This window comes from Beta vulgaris, chromosome 3 (genome assembly GCF_026745355.1).
Source record: "Beta vulgaris subsp. vulgaris cultivar EL10 chromosome 3, EL10.2, whole genome shotgun sequence".
In the NCBI taxonomy this organism is placed as follows: Eukaryota; Viridiplantae; Streptophyta; class Magnoliopsida; order Caryophyllales; family Amaranthaceae; genus Beta; species Beta vulgaris.
The window spans coordinates 8,807,498-8,824,698 of record NC_079204.1 but is presented as its reverse complement, the minus strand read 5'-3'; the positions used below and the strand labels follow the sequence as shown (position 1 = coordinate 8,824,698).

The 17,201-nt window shown below is 34.8% G+C and overlaps 2 long non-coding RNA genes across 2 annotated transcripts; one reads left to right on the top strand and one right to left on the bottom strand.

Annotated features, from left to right (window-relative positions):
- Positions 1–69: 69 nt before the first annotated feature.
- Positions 70–2,990, top strand: LOC125495460 (uncharacterized). The gene is made up of 3 exons (XR_007272190.2): positions 70–1,105; positions 2,067–2,131; positions 2,806–2,990. It is a non-coding gene; the product is annotated as an uncharacterized LOC125495460 (long non-coding RNA).
- Positions 2,991–7,745: 4,755 nt separating this feature from the next.
- On the bottom strand, positions 7,746–16,991 carry LOC125495457 (uncharacterized). The gene is made up of 4 exons (XR_007272184.2): positions 16,285–16,991; positions 14,108–16,206; positions 13,936–14,013; positions 7,746–8,707 (listed from the first exon to the last, which is right to left on the bottom strand). It is a non-coding gene; the product is annotated as an uncharacterized LOC125495457 (long non-coding RNA).
- Between the last annotated feature and the right edge of the window lie 210 nt (positions 16,992–17,201).

Genomic DNA, 17,201 nt, shown 5'->3' with positions numbered 1-17,201 from the left:
TGGTGCGGGGATGGGGATTGAAATTTTGTGCGGGTGCGGGTGTGGAGGTACCATCCTCCGCACCCGCCCCGCCCAATTGTCATCCCTAAGTGCACCTGTAATATCCTAAAAATCTTAAACGTACTTAAGTGAGTAATTAACATAATAATGTAGTTAGAACATATCTTATTCGTTCCACTAATTATGCAACGTATAATAAAATGATTATAGAATTTCAACATAAAAATTTACCAACTTAAGTTATGACGATAATTTATAATTTACAATTTCATGAGTTAAACAAGAAAGCTAATATAGTTGATAATTCACTTATTGTACAAAATGTCAACATTTCACCCAAGATTTCACTAAGTCACGTTGATAGGTGTAAGTGTGGAGAATTTCTGATTTTTGGTTGAGAAAATAAAAAAAAAAAGGAAAAAGAAAAAAAAAATAAAGCTTTGGTCAATCCCCATTAATGGTGTCTTCCTCCTCACTCACCATGTACATTTGTCATTCATGCAATCACAACTCTCTTCTTTTTCTTCAGTCAAGATATGTCCCCAACCCATCACAATTGCTTCTTCAAGTTAACAAAATCAGATTACTTACTTCACCATCCTCCACCCAACCACTGATTTTAACTCCCAAATTTCCACTATAAATAGCCATGGAAGTTCAACATCAAGAACACAACAACAACCTTCATCATCTCTTCTCCTTCTAATCTGAAATTCAGTCAATAATCGTCGGAAAATTTGCAACTAAAAGAAACCCAAAAGTAAACCCCAAATTTGTTCTCTCTCTCCTCAGTTTCGACCCCAACATCCGACCACCGTCGGCCACCGCGCGCGCCACCTGCGCCGCGCCCAGTTCCGTCCCCACCCCGCTGTCGTTCGTCGACCACGCGCAGCTCGCCGGAGATCCGCGGCGCCAGCAGTTCTCTCTTTCCCCTTCGCACTCTCTCGCTCCTCTTTTCTTCGAGCGACGCTGCTGCACGCGCAGCACTGCCGACGACCCGCGTGCCCACCGCCGGAGATCGACGCCGCTGCTGGTCGCGCCGTTCACCGGAGCCGGCATCCCACCTCTGCCGGAATTGTCGTCCTCCCTGCTCCTAGTAGCAGAGGTGATGCTTTTCTCCTTTTAATTTCTGATTTCCTTAGTTTACTAATACAAGCCCAAGATATAACCTTTAACCTTTACTATTTTTGTTTGGGCCTAGAATCTTGAACTCATAAGTAAGCTTAATTTTTAATCTGAATTTTACTATGGGCTATAAACTTGTTGCATGTACAATAGTTAGGCTCAAATCTGACCTTAGTATTAGCTAAGCTACTTATTATTAAATGGGCCAATTGAGTTAAACTAAAGCTGATTTAGTATTTTATTAAGTTATGTTAGTTTAATTATTAAGTTGAGCATAATGTTGGGCTTATAATCTGAATTTACTTAGTTAAATCATTTAAGTTAATCTTGTCGCTTTAATATATTAAGCTTTAATGGACTGATTTAGTTAGTTTTATTAAACCACCTAACTTATTTACTAAAATCTATTATTGGGTTATAATTCATGATTTCTAAACTAGTTGAGTTGTTTAAAACTAATTAAAAACTAATTCATTAAGCATGTTGTTTATAATTAAGTTTAAGTTATGAATACTTCACTAATCCTTAAGTTCACTTATAATAATTAGTTACTTGACTTGTTAGTTTTAAATGACTAAATAACATTAAAATAATGTTAATGGATCTATTATAACTTTTAAACTTAACTAATTAATGGACGACTAATTAGCTATTAACTATGACCTAGAATAATGTTATGTTTTCGAAAGCTTGTATAATATGTAGTAATATAACTTTAATGTTTCGATAATTCTAAAAATATAGCTAAATGAGTTATTTCATTAAGTGGTTGTTAAAGACTCACCTTAATCGAACAAAGTTATTAACGATTAAGAAATAATGACCTTTAAGGAGACTTTATGACGTTATAATGACCGTTATGACCTCAATAAGCGCTAACTAATATTTAGGCTTAAAAGCTAAATAACGAAACGTTCATTAATAAAATTATTCTTGAATAGATTAAAGAAGATAAAGGATATTACAAGCCTCCCCCGGCTATCATGATTGGTAAGCAGGAATTCAGGTAACGTCTACTGCTAACACCCGCATTCCCCTTCGAAGTATGTTTTATGATCATGATTAATATTATGTTTTATATATGGATTGCGGGAAATGAAATGTTTTATGATGGTTATTATGATATGATGCTATGAGATGATGATGATGACGTTTTGATGAAAGAATATAATTATTCACGATGATGATGTTACTTAAAATCCATGAAACATGATAAATTCAAGTGAAAGACGGTTCTTGGCAGTATGATACGGGCACCGCAAGTGTCACCTATGTTGTGACCGCCTGATGACTGTTTTCTACGGGCACCGCAAGTGTCACCTATGATGTGACCGCCTGACGATTTTATGATACGGGCACCGCAAGTGTCACCTATGTTGTGACCGCCTGATGGTTTAAATGATACGGGCACCGCAAGTGTCACCTATGATGTGACCGCCTGATGGTTATGTAGTGGGAGACGTCCCCTATGTTATGATGTACTAGCCAAGTTACCAAAGTAAAATATATATGATGATGAACATGATAAAGAAGATAATGTAACATGATATGATATGTTTGTGAAATGTTTTACTTATTCTCTCCTCCCTGTTTATAACTAAAATGATGTGAAATGAATTTACGTTGTTAGAGTAGTATGTTACTGAGCCTCGGCTCATGACGTTTTGTTTTATGTTTTAGGTATGGAAGAACAGTTGTGGATCACTAATAGACTGCGTTATGGAGACTAAGTATGATTTTATGAGGTTTTAGGATACTTTGTACGATGGATAAACAAGTATAATCTTGCGATGAGTAATTGTATAGTGAATTTTCAATTTTAGGCTATATTTTATTTGTGGGCCATAACCCACAGGATTAGGTTATGCTTCCGCTGGCGATTAAGGTCGTGTAAATTTGTCGGGGCGTTACAGCACCATACTACCATGTGCATACTGCATAGTATATTTTTTTCCAAAGTTAAGAAAAGAACATTATACTACTCTATACGCGAGGGGATATCTAATCTGCCGGATACAAGAATGGAAGTAAGAGAAGAGTTATTAAAAGGAGAAATGTCAAAACTAGACACTACACTAGTAGAATCAATGCTATTTGTTGCGGTGATATTGCTGCGGTTTTACCTATACGCAGCAATATAGCACGCAAAAAGAAAATAAAAAATATAAAATAATCATATTGTTGCGGTTTTCGATAGAAACCGCAGCAATATTGTTTCAACGGAAAAATGTTTGAAAAAAAGTTGACATTTGACCAGACATATTGTCGCAGTTTTTGTCAAAAACCGCAGCAATATATCTCACCAAAAAAATAAAACCTTAAATTTAAGTTAAGTGGGGCGCCCCTCTCTCTTTCAAATCTCCCACCTATATATCCCTCTCTCTTGTACGCCCTAAAAAATACTCCCAGCCTCTCTCTCTTCCCTCTCCCAGCCGCTCTCTCTCTTCCCCCTTTCTCTCTTGTAAACCCGAAAATCTCCCTCTCTCTCTTCCTTTTCATTCGTCCTGCAGCTTCCCTCCTCAAAACCCACCGACAGTTCAGTTCGTTCATGGATGAACGTTCAGTTCGTTCATCGGTCGTTCGTCCCTCCTCACCCACCGACAGGTTTTCTTTTCTCCTAAAACTCGAAACCCTTAATACCTCACTATCCAGATCTCCGGCGCTTCCTCCCTCCTCACCCACCGGCAGGTTTTCTCACTTCTGTCAACATTCGTCGTTCGTTTTTCGAGCAATGGGTTTCGGCTATTCTTCTTATCTAGGGAAGGTGCAGGATGTACCATGTTTGTCTTCCTCGGCTTAGTTGGCCTGCAAGGATCATAGCTTTATAGCTCTTCCCACCTAAAAATGATCTCATAGAAGCTTTTTGTTTGCTTAAAAAAGTTGTGGAAAGTTATTCGTCTGAAATCTTCTTTTTTCGTATTTTTTTCGTTTCCTTTTTTTTTTGCCTTTTTTTTCGTTTTTTAATCTGTTTTTAGATTTTGTTTTGGAATTTTTTTGATTTTTTGTAATATATTTTTGTCAGATCAGTTTGTTATTTTTTTCAGATCAGTTTTTTATTTTTTTTGTAATATATTTTAGTTTTTATTATATTTTTGTAATTAGTCATTTAGTTGGAAGGTTATTTTTTTTATTTTTGTAATTAGTCATTTAGTTGTAAGGTTGTTTTTTTTATGATTGTAATTAGTCATTAGGGTAAGGTAATTAATCTTATGTTATTTTATCTTCAGTTTGTGTCAATTTGGTGGATAGTGAATGGGTAAGTTGTATGGTTTTAATATTTCAAATTTAATTGCAAATTGAAAAAAAATAAAAAAATTTTGCCAGTACCGGGACCTATTGTTGCGGTTTTGGGCCATAAACCGCAGCAATATTGTGGAATATTGCTGCGGTTTCTGGCCCAAAATCGCAGCAAAATTCCGTGTTAACTAGATAATAAATAAAAATATTGCTGCGGTTTGTCCTAAAAACTGCAACAATATTTGTAGATATTGCTGCGGTTTAAAACCGCAGCAATATAATTAATATCTATTGTTGCCCCCTTAATTGCTGCGCGCCGAAAACTGCAGCAATAGGCCATTTTTTGACCGCAGCAAATAACATTTATTCTACTAGTGCTACTAGGTGTCCTACATTGGCTATCTAATCAGCAGCGCGATTTGCTTTCCTAATAAACACATGTCTGATTTGGCAAGAGGCAAAATGAGTGAGTATGAACTTACAATCAGCAATAATATTAGCAATCTTTCAAAGAGTAGAGCAAATATTATTAATGGCGTTGATTACCAAGAGGTTATCCCCTCCAATGATGATGTTGTAAAGACCGATTGCGTGCAGAGGTAACTTGATACCTTGCTGCAACGCAATGGCTTCGGCAATAAGAACTGAGGTTGGCCAAGATTGAAGGCTTTGGCGTGAAGAAGATGGCATTCATGATTACGGATGGTAACAACAACAACTGCATCCAAACTACGAACAAAGTCATCGATATTAATTTGTAGAATGGGTGAGGTGGAGGATCCCTGGGTAATCAAAATTTTCTTTTAATAGCGCCACGTGTTACAATCCCGTATTGAGGAACACCTTTTAATATATTACTCCCTCCATCCCAAAATATAGTTTCCATTTTCATTTTTGGTGTCCCAAAATATAGTTTCCATTTTCATATTTAGTTCCGCATTTTCCATAATTTACCTAAAAAAATCGTGCCCTATCATTTGTTTGCTTATTGAATTTTGTTTTTTCCTTTGTTTATTCAACCAAAATGTTACAATGAATGCTCTTCACCAATCCTCCATTCTCTCTCCTAAAATCATCTTTTTTCATACAACATTTATTTAAATAAACAAAAAATCTCTATTATCCCTCTTATATTTCACTCGCATAAATTATCGTGAAAAAAGATAAATGAGAACAATATTTTGGGACGGAGGGAGTAGTATAGATTTCTCCTTATTACAATGCAATTAGAAGATGAAATAGCTTTTGTATATTTTACCACAACAATTAAAAAATTGGGTTGACGCCTTATAATTTCCTAGTTATACCCTAAATACGTATACTTTTCGTCTCACATTTTCTCCCCAACCTTCTTCACTTTCCCTACCCATCTTCCACATCACCACTAGACAATGGCGTGCTTCTCTTTTTGGATTCAATGGTCTCATCCTCTCTGGATCTCTTCAAGTTGGCTATTAATCATATGAGAAGTTTGGGGTGCATTGTACATCTTCTGGCAAATTTGAAATTTGCATCTATTATTGGTTTTTCTCCCAATAATCTGGTGATTGAAGATCTCTAAAAGATATGGGATGATATTAGTTTTCTGGGTTTGTGGATACTTATTTAGGATGTTAGTATGAAATTTTAGGACGTCAAATAACAAAACTCGTAAAAAAAAATATGCACACAATTCATAAAGCACAAAACTCACAAGTCACACTACTGTTATATACTACTACTAGTTTTTTTGACCCGTGCAAAAATGCACGGGAACTTTTTTGTTTAATAAGCTTGTTTATATACCAACTACAGTAAAAGCATATAAAAGATTCTATACGTCTACTCGATTTAATACACTTATGTACTACTCGAAACTCAAATGAGTTTAACCTCTATACCATATTAAATTAATAAACTTTGAACGATGTATTGAAATACAACATAATCCTATACATATTTAACCAAAAACAAAGTATCAATGATGCACTTTACACAGAAAGACAAAGAATGCTCCTTTATGTTAACTAGTTGTTGCACCGTGCGCTACGCGCACGCTACCCCAATATATTGTAACGGCAAGTTTTTAATTGTTTTCCCAAAATCGAACACAAAAAAATAATTTTCCCAAATGGTTAAATACGAAAACCTAAATTTTGAGTAATACAAGCAAAAGCTCGCTCTATATATTATCGCCTTTTTTGTAACGTACTTCTACCTTTTTCGTAATTTTATGTATCTTCCTTATCTACAACTATTTGTAGTTGGAAATTTGAGCGCCGACTCTTGAGCAATTTAAGATTTAGGTTAATATTAATAATTCTACGATAAAAAAGAAAAAGTATTCTTTTTTCTTTCCCTTTCTCTCTTACTCATCTTTATGATTTTTCAATTTTTTGAAAATCAACTCCTACTCGTCTGCCTTCTTACTCCCTCCCCTCTCGTCCTTTCTCCATCTTTCACTTGTTTTTTTCCCTGTAAACTAAAAAAGATGGGAAATGTAAATAGAATAAAGTGAAGAAAAAGAAATTAATCTTACCCACAATAGTACCAACTAAAGCGAATTTGGCCAAGATCTTTGAATGATTCCTGAACAACAATCGTCCTTGTCCGAAGAACCCACAAACTAAAAATACATCACGAAGTATATATCACCTTCATTCTATAATATTGGAACTTATGAATATGGCGCACAAATCATTGGGAGACCGTGGAATTCGTGATGCATTTTTAGTTTGTGGATTCTTCGGATTTCGTCGGCCAAGGACGATTGTTGTTCAAGAATCATTCAAAGATCTTGGCCAAATTCCCTTTAGTTGGTACTATTGTCGGTAAGATTAATTTCTTTTTCTTCACTTTATTCTATAATATTGGAACTTATGAATATGACACACAGATCATTGAGAGACCGTGAACTATATCCATATAATTATAATAGAATAAGACTTTCTTTAGATAAACCTCACCCAAGAAAAGAATAGCATACATACTATGAAACATCCAAAAATATGTTACAATTGTTAAGAAATGAAGGTTGATAAGATCAACAATATATGAATTACTAATTTTTCCTATAGAAATATAATTGTTTGTTTTGTTAACATAAAAATGGAAAGTAGATGTTAACAAAGTAGAATTACCTAATGTTTAATTAGAAATCTATAGACATGTTGCACTTTTGAGAAATATTATATTTTCCACAAAATGGAGAAAGTTTATTTAATTTGCATGAATAATCATTCTTTATTTAACCAAATGAGGAAGAGCATGAACCAGTCAATCTTGCTTGATTTTAGACAAATTATTATTGTTCAGACCGAAACTAACTGAAATTCTTGTTGGACTTGAAGTAACTAATCAAGTGAAATGGTAATTTCTAAGATGTGTATGTTGTTAAGTGAAAATTTTGGCACGCTTGTATGAGGAGTATGGCCTGGAGGGTCTTGAATTCTTGTACAACTTTGTTGAAAAAATTGAGTTCATCTTGAAAGAAAAAAATGAGTATGTAATAAATTTCCTAGTCAAGATAGTATATACTCACACACCCACAAAAACAATTCCTTTCCAGCAACACGCTTTTCATTGGAAACATCTGCTAGTCTACTATTAACACACTTTTTTAATTGCAGAGCTGTAAATTAATTGAACATAAGCATTCTTACAACTTAACAGTTTCGTCATACTACCAATACCCACACACTTGCACTCAGACAACTGGGAACATCATATCACATCCGAAATGGAAACCCGTCCCCACCCTAAGCCTCTAAAATAGTTACACCCAACAAATCCCTCTTCATTGCCTCCTTAAACCTAATCCGGAACAAGAACATGAATTTTCGAATTCTCCTCCATTTCCATTCCGTATTTAGCCAGCATGTGAGCCATCGTGTTAGCCTCTCTCTTGACATGCATGCAAAAGCTGGACCTTGAAGCTGGACCTTGAAGCAGACATTTTTGATGTACTCAGCTATCTTATGTAATATGACCCTCACTTGGTGCAACTTTTATCAAAGACAACTGGCTAAATCTCATCTCTAGTTTACATGGAACCCATTGCATCACAAAAGCTTTGCCGGGTATCACTACAATGTTAACTAAAGTAATATTTTAAATGTAAAAAAAAAAAAACTCCTTGAAATTTCTAGCACTATGCAACTTCTATCTAGTATTTATGATTGCAAAATAGAGACCTAAATACATGGCTAACTCAAGATGTTTTACTAACAAGGGCGAAAAAATCGATAAAAACGTTATAAAGGCACCGTTTCTAAGACATAAGAAGAGTTTCAAATACCCTGCCAGCTTGGATTCTTTGTTTGTTATCATTGGCTCATCTCACAGCAATTATCGAGGAGCAACTTCACTGCACAATTTGATTTCAATTCACAAAAATAGAAATGTGAGAAGCATATACCAATTGAGTTGTAAGAACTCAAGTTTTGAATGAAGAAGATACAGTGATGCACTATCTCTAAAAAAACAAACACTTGATTTTTCAGAAACTCAAAATAAGATTAGTCACTCCACATATTTGAGAATCGATGTCATAAACATCATAGGAGGTGAGTCAATTATAACTACAATTATTGCGGTCATATAAACAACAAATGCTACCGGCTACGCTAAAACTCACCTTCGACATACCCACTAATGGGGTCAGAGTAATTCAGTCTATTAGGAGAAGTCAAAGATAAAATTACACAAAGAAATGCATCCCAAATCCAAGTACCCACAAATATCCTTCTCTAATTATTATTCTAATTTGAGCAAAAAAAAGTGCATGTTTCTTCCCTCAATTTCTTCTATAAAGCCCGCTATTCCCAAGGTTAAACCAATTTTCCCTTCCTCGATAAGGCTGAACCTCGCCAACAAAAATATTATATATTTTAACCTACTAATCATCATATCATAACACAAATCAAACAATGACAACCGCTTTAAACAATTTCATTGTCTAAAATAGTATAGAGCAAACCACATTGTAAGCAAGAACCGAGCAAAGATAAGACAAAAAAAAGGCCTGCTGAACAAAAATAGAAAGCAAAGAAGCAAACATGGATACATATAAGCCTAAATGATGATAGATAAGAGATATCTACCTCAATCAACAGTAATTGCCAAAACATACTACAAAGTTTTGGAAAACGCTAAACTAAGACATCATGATTATCCGAGCTAACTTCTATGTGAGGAGGATAGAGATTATGAAACCTGTCTACAACCAACATCACTAAGTCAGAGGAACAAAGAGAGCATAATAAATACTACAACCCCAAATAAAAACTAAATTATTTTGTATGAATTATAAAGTTGAAACAAATAAAAAGTAAGTTTAAAGAAATGGGAAAAAAGCTTCTTGTTTGTTAAAAGCAACAACTTAGCACTATGGCATAAAGAGGGAATGAAGTTCTACTTTCATAAAATACCACACAGCTAAATTTACAAGAACTCCTTGATATAGTAAATTTAGAAATGAATATAAGTAAATAGACTAATAAATCAAGACAGGTTGAGAATATTGTATATCTAAAGACTCATTGTGTTTCACTTATATCCAAAATGCTTGGATGATCAAAACGGTGCAAGGACCTGGTATGCATTGAAAAAATCATTAGGTGTGACATGAAGTATAGCAACCAGTAACAAAATAATAACAATCCTAACTGCGGCAACTAAACTCCAAAGAAAATCCTAAGCTAAACAATTACCATATTCAGAGTAGCTATAAGGAAAAATTAAGAAGTAGGGTTACATGATTTCAATCCAAAATTTCAGACAATCGTAAAATCGAACTGGTAATTTCGACCCCTACATGAAAAAAAAAAAAGATTCACAGAGAGAAAAAATAACCTCTTGCTTAGAGAAAGGAGCTTGCACTACATATTTTGTAATCTTCTGGAGGGTTTAAGAAAATAGTAGAGGAGTGAGGGACAACAGGCAAAGGGGAGCATAAAAGCATATGGAAAAAAAATAGATATGTGTAAGTTGTACCACCACAGACGAAGGAGAAGGGAGAAGAAAGAAATTGTGCAGTTTAGATGATAAATGGCTCCGAAAGAAGGGACAACAATACATAAAAACATATATACAAGCCAATAAAGATTATTTGCCTTTTTAGGCTTGCTAAACATAGTTCCTTATATTAATCCAATAGAAAAGAAAAAATTCAAAGCAATTAACAGAAAATTAATGTATGTTAATTGTCATCCTAGGACACTTTATGGTAGGCATGTACAATTACTCATGACCTTCCATGATTTTTAGCGTTTCTTTTTTAGTTTTAAGGCAAACTCATGATCTGCTTCCACTCATACGGTTTTACCTTAGGTTTTTTTTGTCTTGACACTATATAGTCTGTCATATTGCTTGCACTTATTCTTTCTTCCGCAAGGTAGAGATAACGGTCTCAAGCAAGCTTTAAATATGTAGCTCACGTTTGACCTCAATGTTTCATCAGCTTTTATCAATCAGGGTGAACTTTTTGAGACATTTAAAAAGAGAAATTGAGGGGTAATGGAAGCAAAAGAAGTGCACTTAACTGCTAATTCGCTACACATGTATTGTTTCTTGTCTCAACTTTTGTTCATTTGATTAATAGATTTTGTAGCATGATTGCTCTTTGCATGTTTTACTACATATCTTTATCAAACTGAGTTTATTGTTTTGGTTTCTAATACTAATTGTCTACAAGCTGCTAAATATCAGGAACATTATTCGCATTTATCTATGAAATGGTTGTATAGTGTGAAATGGTTATATAGTATCAATGCTGAAAGTGGATACAAGCCCTTACGATTTTCCAATTACGAGTCTATGAACTTATACATGGTTCTACTTGATAGAACTTACCCTCAAGTTTAGTTGCAAGTTTCATCACACAAAATTCCTGAAGTGCTCTTTCATTTCGTTCAATTAACATTGAGATTGTATGACATCCTCCAGCTCTCCATTACTATGAATACTGGACCCCGTATACTTTATACTCCTCTAGTACAAAATGTGTGTGCAACCCCAAGTTTTAGGACCTAGACCCCCTTGTGCTGCTTAAATGAGCAGTTGTATGCTATATCTTAGTCCTTCTCAATTTGGAACTCTTAGACTTAGACTCCCAAATACCTCCAATGTTCTAACTTGTCATGGACGTCTCTTTGTCTAGTACTCTAGTAGAAAAATGTCATCCACAAACAAATGGTAGTTCCCGCAGTATTTACTATGAACTTATTCGTACTGACTACTCCCTCCTTCCATATGGCCCTTGGATGTCCCTAGTTGTTCTTCACTTTTTTTTGGGGGTAGAGCACACTGCACACCTATTTCATTCCTCAACACAAATGATGCTTTTTTCCTCACTTTCCTTAGGAATGCCACATGCCCCACTATCCATTTATAAATCGTATGCCCCACCTACATTCTAGCCTTAATATTTGTTGGAGGAAGTAGAAATAAAATAGGAGTTGTTGATGGTTTGTGATGTAACTAATTATCATTATACCAATAGAGAAAGGCTCTATTGCTTCTCATGGTGACCTCACCCTAGTATTTTCTTAGGTAACCGTTTGCCTTTAAGCACCTCCATATGATTTCTCGAGGAACTTCATTGAATACCTTTTCAGGTCAACAAAGATAATGGGCAGATCGTGCTATTACTTATTAAGTTCTATTAGACATCTTAGGAGGTGAATGTGTTCTACTCTAGATTTTCATTGCGTGAAATCAAATTGGTTAGTGGCAGGTATATATTCGTCCTCATTGTAATTTTAGTTACCCTCTTTCATCATTTTATGGTGGGATTGGCTTGCAAACTCGTAAGAACTGATTAATGAGAATCAACTGGAATCCTATCGGAGAAACCAAAAAAAAAAAAAATCAGTTTTTGTAGAAATTCTAATCTACCAATAGATTCACAGGATAATAAGCAGCAAAAAAGAAAAAGATAAGATCCTAATATTACATACAACTTAGCAGAAACCAAGCCAAACTAATCACCATGGCTCCAAAACACTAAAGTCACATAACACAAGCCAGCTGAACAATAGTTAAATCATATTTCAGAGGCAGCAGCAAAAAAATGCTCTGGGAAGATATCTAGATATGTTTTTTAGCTGAACTTCAAGATCTCATTATCAGAAAACCTCCTTATAAATCTACAAGCCACAATGGAAAGGCCATCAACAACATGCTATGAAAGAATGACAATTTTAAGTAACTGTAAGATTTCAAGCTAGGAAAAAAAAATGGTGTGAAAACCACAATGGAAAGGCCATCAACAACATGCTATAAAAGAACGACAAATTTAAGATAACGGTAAGATTTCAGGCCAGGAAAAAAAAACATAGTGTGAGAAAATATGTTTTTAAATTGAACTTCAAGATCTCATAATCAGGAAACCTCCTTATAAATCTACAAGCAACAATGAAAAGGCCATCAACAACATGCTATGAAAGAATGACAATTTAGAATAAACTAAGATTTCACCACCATCCTCGACTGAAAACATCCATTTTTTGAAGGTGAAACATGCATCAAGGGTTAAATGCAAAGTTCAGATAGCATGATTCCCCAATTAAATTCCATAAACAAGGGTACAATGAGACCACCAAGCAATCCACACAATGTACACAACATCCTAACGGTTTTTTTTTTTTGGGGGGGGGGATGGGGGGTTGGCAGAATTCATAATTGTCAAGTTAGATTCGATTTGCAGATATTTGTATGTAATTATTTGCGAGTCTTTTTAGAAATTAACTTGTGCCAGTATGAAATCATCTTTGGAAGTCTTTTTAGGGAGTGATTCGTGCCAAGTTCCATTTGCCCGTATGATTAAAGGCAAGCCACTTACAAAACTAATAACTGTTGCTTAACACAAGAAGGGAAGCAATGACCTACCACTTTTAAATTTGAAGCTCAAGAACATATACAAGAACATGCCAGCTTGCCTTGACCATCGAAATCAAACAATTAAGCTCAAGATATCCCTTTCTTCACTCAAATGGCATCAATAATGAAACTACACCAAGTCTAGTTAAGGTTTATTTCTTCCCACGTAACTACAATTTCTAACTTGTTGACTTGGTAAGAACTAAGAATGTCCACCCTCCCCTTCCTCAACCCCACCCCACCCCAACCAAATAAAAATAAATAAATAAAATTCAAAGTGAACCAACATTATTACTCCTTTCTCAATACTATGTATTGTTGTAGGTCGTCTGACTTGACTTCTGACACTATTTACATACCGCACTTTAACCATATTCTTATACTAACATGTAAAAATAAATGTTAATTACTTCCTTTGATCCCATATTACTTGCAACACTTTGACTAAAAAGTTCTCAAATCTTTGGTCAAAGTGTTGCAATTAATTTAGAACGGAGGAATTATGTAAGATGTTATTCGATTTGTATCGGAGTAAATTATTAAAATATCAACTTTCAAACTCTTTATCTATAGCAATGAAAGGTTGAAACTTTCTGACATTTGAACAAAAATAGCAACTTGAAAAGTCACCAGCAAAACCCATAAACAGAAACATAACAAACATCATCAACACATAATTAATTGCTGAGAAAATTTGCAGGCAGGCCAACTTACCAAAGGATGTTGAATAATTTTATCCATGTCTCATTCATCAGCAAACCCTCCCCAAAATGATTGAAAATTCTTCAGGCCCTGTACATACCAACATCATGCAATTACCAACTGAATCAAAATTCTAAAAAATAAAGATCAAAAAAATGTCAAGAAAAAGGTCTGAATTACCCACCAATTATCAAGCCATTGGAACAGAATATTCTTCTCTTCTAGAAATTTAATTGCAAGGCAAAAAACCCATCAAACAGAAGAAACCACAAGACCCACCTCCTAAAACAAGCATTATAAGTTCCAAAATTAAAAACCCCACCTCCAAAATTTAAAAACCCAGATTACAGAAAGTCCAAATTTCCACTTCAAAAGCTTCAAGTTGGGAGAAAATTTGAACCTTTAAAATAAAATTCTCAATCTTTTGGTTTTAAGAGGACCAAATGTTGCAAAAAGTGTGAAAAAGAGTGTGTTTTAGTGCAATTTAATCAATGAGTGAAGACACATGACCCAAAAAAAGGTGTAATCAACCAAAGAAAAGAGTGTTTAGAAGAAGAGACGAATGAAGATGATGAAATGAGGACTAAACGGCTAAACCTAACCACTTTCTTCAATTAAAAGGGTTGTTTATGTGTATACTGCCAAAGTTTTTTGGTTGTGAGATATATCAGAGCAAAATTCTAAGAAGAAATCGGTGGAAACAGTAAGTGTAGCCCACAAAACTCATGTCCTTGGATGAAAGCATCTGTACAAAGACATATCCAGAAGGAGAGAAAAATTAGACAGCGAAACAGGAAAAGGGATAAAAAAAAAAGAGGGGGAAACAAAGCTTGGAAACAAAAGCTTATCAGATTAGTAAACTTGATCACTATTTTTTCAGCATGGATGGAAACAAATTCCTCCATTCTATCATATAATATCGTGAGTAAAGCACGTGAGGCAGCATGAAGCCCTAAAAACCAGTTAGTTTCGATCTTGAATTCTTGGGGAGAAAAGAAAGGTAGGACTCATGACTGCACCAGCTAAACAATCACGATATACTTATAAACTTAACCATACTCCTTCACGTATCAAATATGTGTAATACAAACATGCACCTTTTCAGTTGTCACTAATCTTGCAAGCAGAAGAGCCCCAACACACACAAGTTCAATTCCATGCTTTGAGAAAAGGCCCGAAATCACCAAAGCAGAAAAAACCAACAATAATTTCATAAATAACACAACTCTAAAGCTTGTTTTTATCAAAATTCAACAAAGATGGCAACAAAACTGTAAGCTGTTGTTTCATGGTCCAAGTCCAAAATATCAATGAGATAAACAAAAGAAGCTCACCACAATTATCCAACCTATAAATGAAAGAAGAATACCTGAACGGAGAGAGAGATTGGAGCGAAGGTGGGTTTGGTTTGCGAACTTCTAATCAAGTTCATTCAAAAGAAAAGAGCCACACGAAATTGAAATGTGAACTGGAATTCAGATACAAATAAACATACCAAGAGGAAACTCAAATTTGTGGATTAGTTTAGGGAGTAGTTTAGGGTGGAATTCATGGAACTGAAATTCATGGATAGGTGAGCCAACTCCATTCATAGTAAGATTTCGCCAATCAAACATGTGACCTTTAAATATAAAGTGCAAAAAGAAAAAATCACATACCCAGTATGAAACCATTAGTTGTCACATTTTCAATAATTTAGCAATAAAAATCATCTGATTTTCAAACATTTACTCCAATTTTTTGTCACATTTTCAATAATTTAGCAATAAAAAGCATCTGAACATAGCGAAAAAAAATGTCTAAGATGAAGAATAACTTACAATAGCTCTCCCTGTCCTCCTCCATTCTTCTTCCTTCTTCCTGCTTCCTTCGGTCTCCTCCCTGGCGCCACCACAACCACCATCCAACTTCTCTTCTTCTTCCTCCTGTGTTCCTCATCACAATTTTTTAGCTTTAAAACCCCAAAACAAATCACCAAAATCATAGTAATGCACCACCACTAATCCAATACCAGTAACTTTCGATAAACAAGCTCCTTGTTTTCAAGAGCATTTCACCTAAAGAAACAGAAAACTCCATAGCAATGGCAAAAAAAACCAGAGAAAGAGAATACAACAGCGATTCCTCAGCTAGGAAATACAACTAAAAAAATCCCAAAATCCAAAATTTAGATAAAAAAAGTCAAGCATTAAACACTAACTTATCTCTAATGTTGTTGTTGTCGTTGAAATGTTGCTGTTGTTGCTGCTGTTGCGAAGCCGTAATGGAGGATGACGACAACACCTGATGTAATCATGGTGAGCTTGGCAGGGGTAAATATATAAAGAGAGAGAACACTAAGCAGTAAAATTCAATCAATACCTCAAACGAAGATGAAGAAATCAAGAGGATACACAGTTCTCTGCAAAAAAAATCCGAAACCCTAATTTCACATCAACAGTAAAAGTAATCAATTTCAGATTGGTCGTCCCAAAATTCAATCAAAATTCACTCAAAATTCAATCACAATTCACTCAAAAGGGTGAAATTCAATCAGTTCATGCTTTGTTGATCCAAGTTTGACATAATTTTCCACTCGATTTCAGAAAAACATACAATAGATCTAAAAGATTCATAAATATGAGGAACCCAAAATCAAATCAAGAAGTGAACAAAAAATAATTGCAAAACGCACATCAAACTTAAACAAACCAAAACATGAAGAAGCTAGATAAGAGATCCATTTCTAGGTTTTCCCATATGAACGAAAATCAGAAAAAAAATAAAAAAAAATAAACAACTCATACCTTAGATGATGCTTGCTTGTGAAATTAGCCTTCATATGGGGAAGAAGATCTGATTACAGGGGAAGAAGATCTGATTGCAGGCGTAGAAGAGGAGAGAGAAAAGATGAGATCGCAAAAAAAGGAGAGAGGAAGAGCAAGTGCAGAAATGGATTGAATTTTGAGACCAACTAAGGAGCTGCGAGATTGAGGAGGAGAAGGAAGCATTCCATCACGTGAATGAAGCGTGCAGTGAAATGGGAGTGAGAACATGTGAGCAGCACATGTTTTTGAAATGAATAGTAAATTTCAACCTTTTGTCACCCATAACACTATTGAAAGGAATAGTGTTGAGAACTCCTACTTTTAAAAGGTGTAAGATTATGAAGTTGTCTTGCAAATACATGACACTCTTAGGTTGTAGAAGACTTATTTATATATGTCATTAGCTGTAATATTAGACATATCAGGTTCTTTCTCACAAATCAGTATTATTATACACTTTCTACCCGTGAT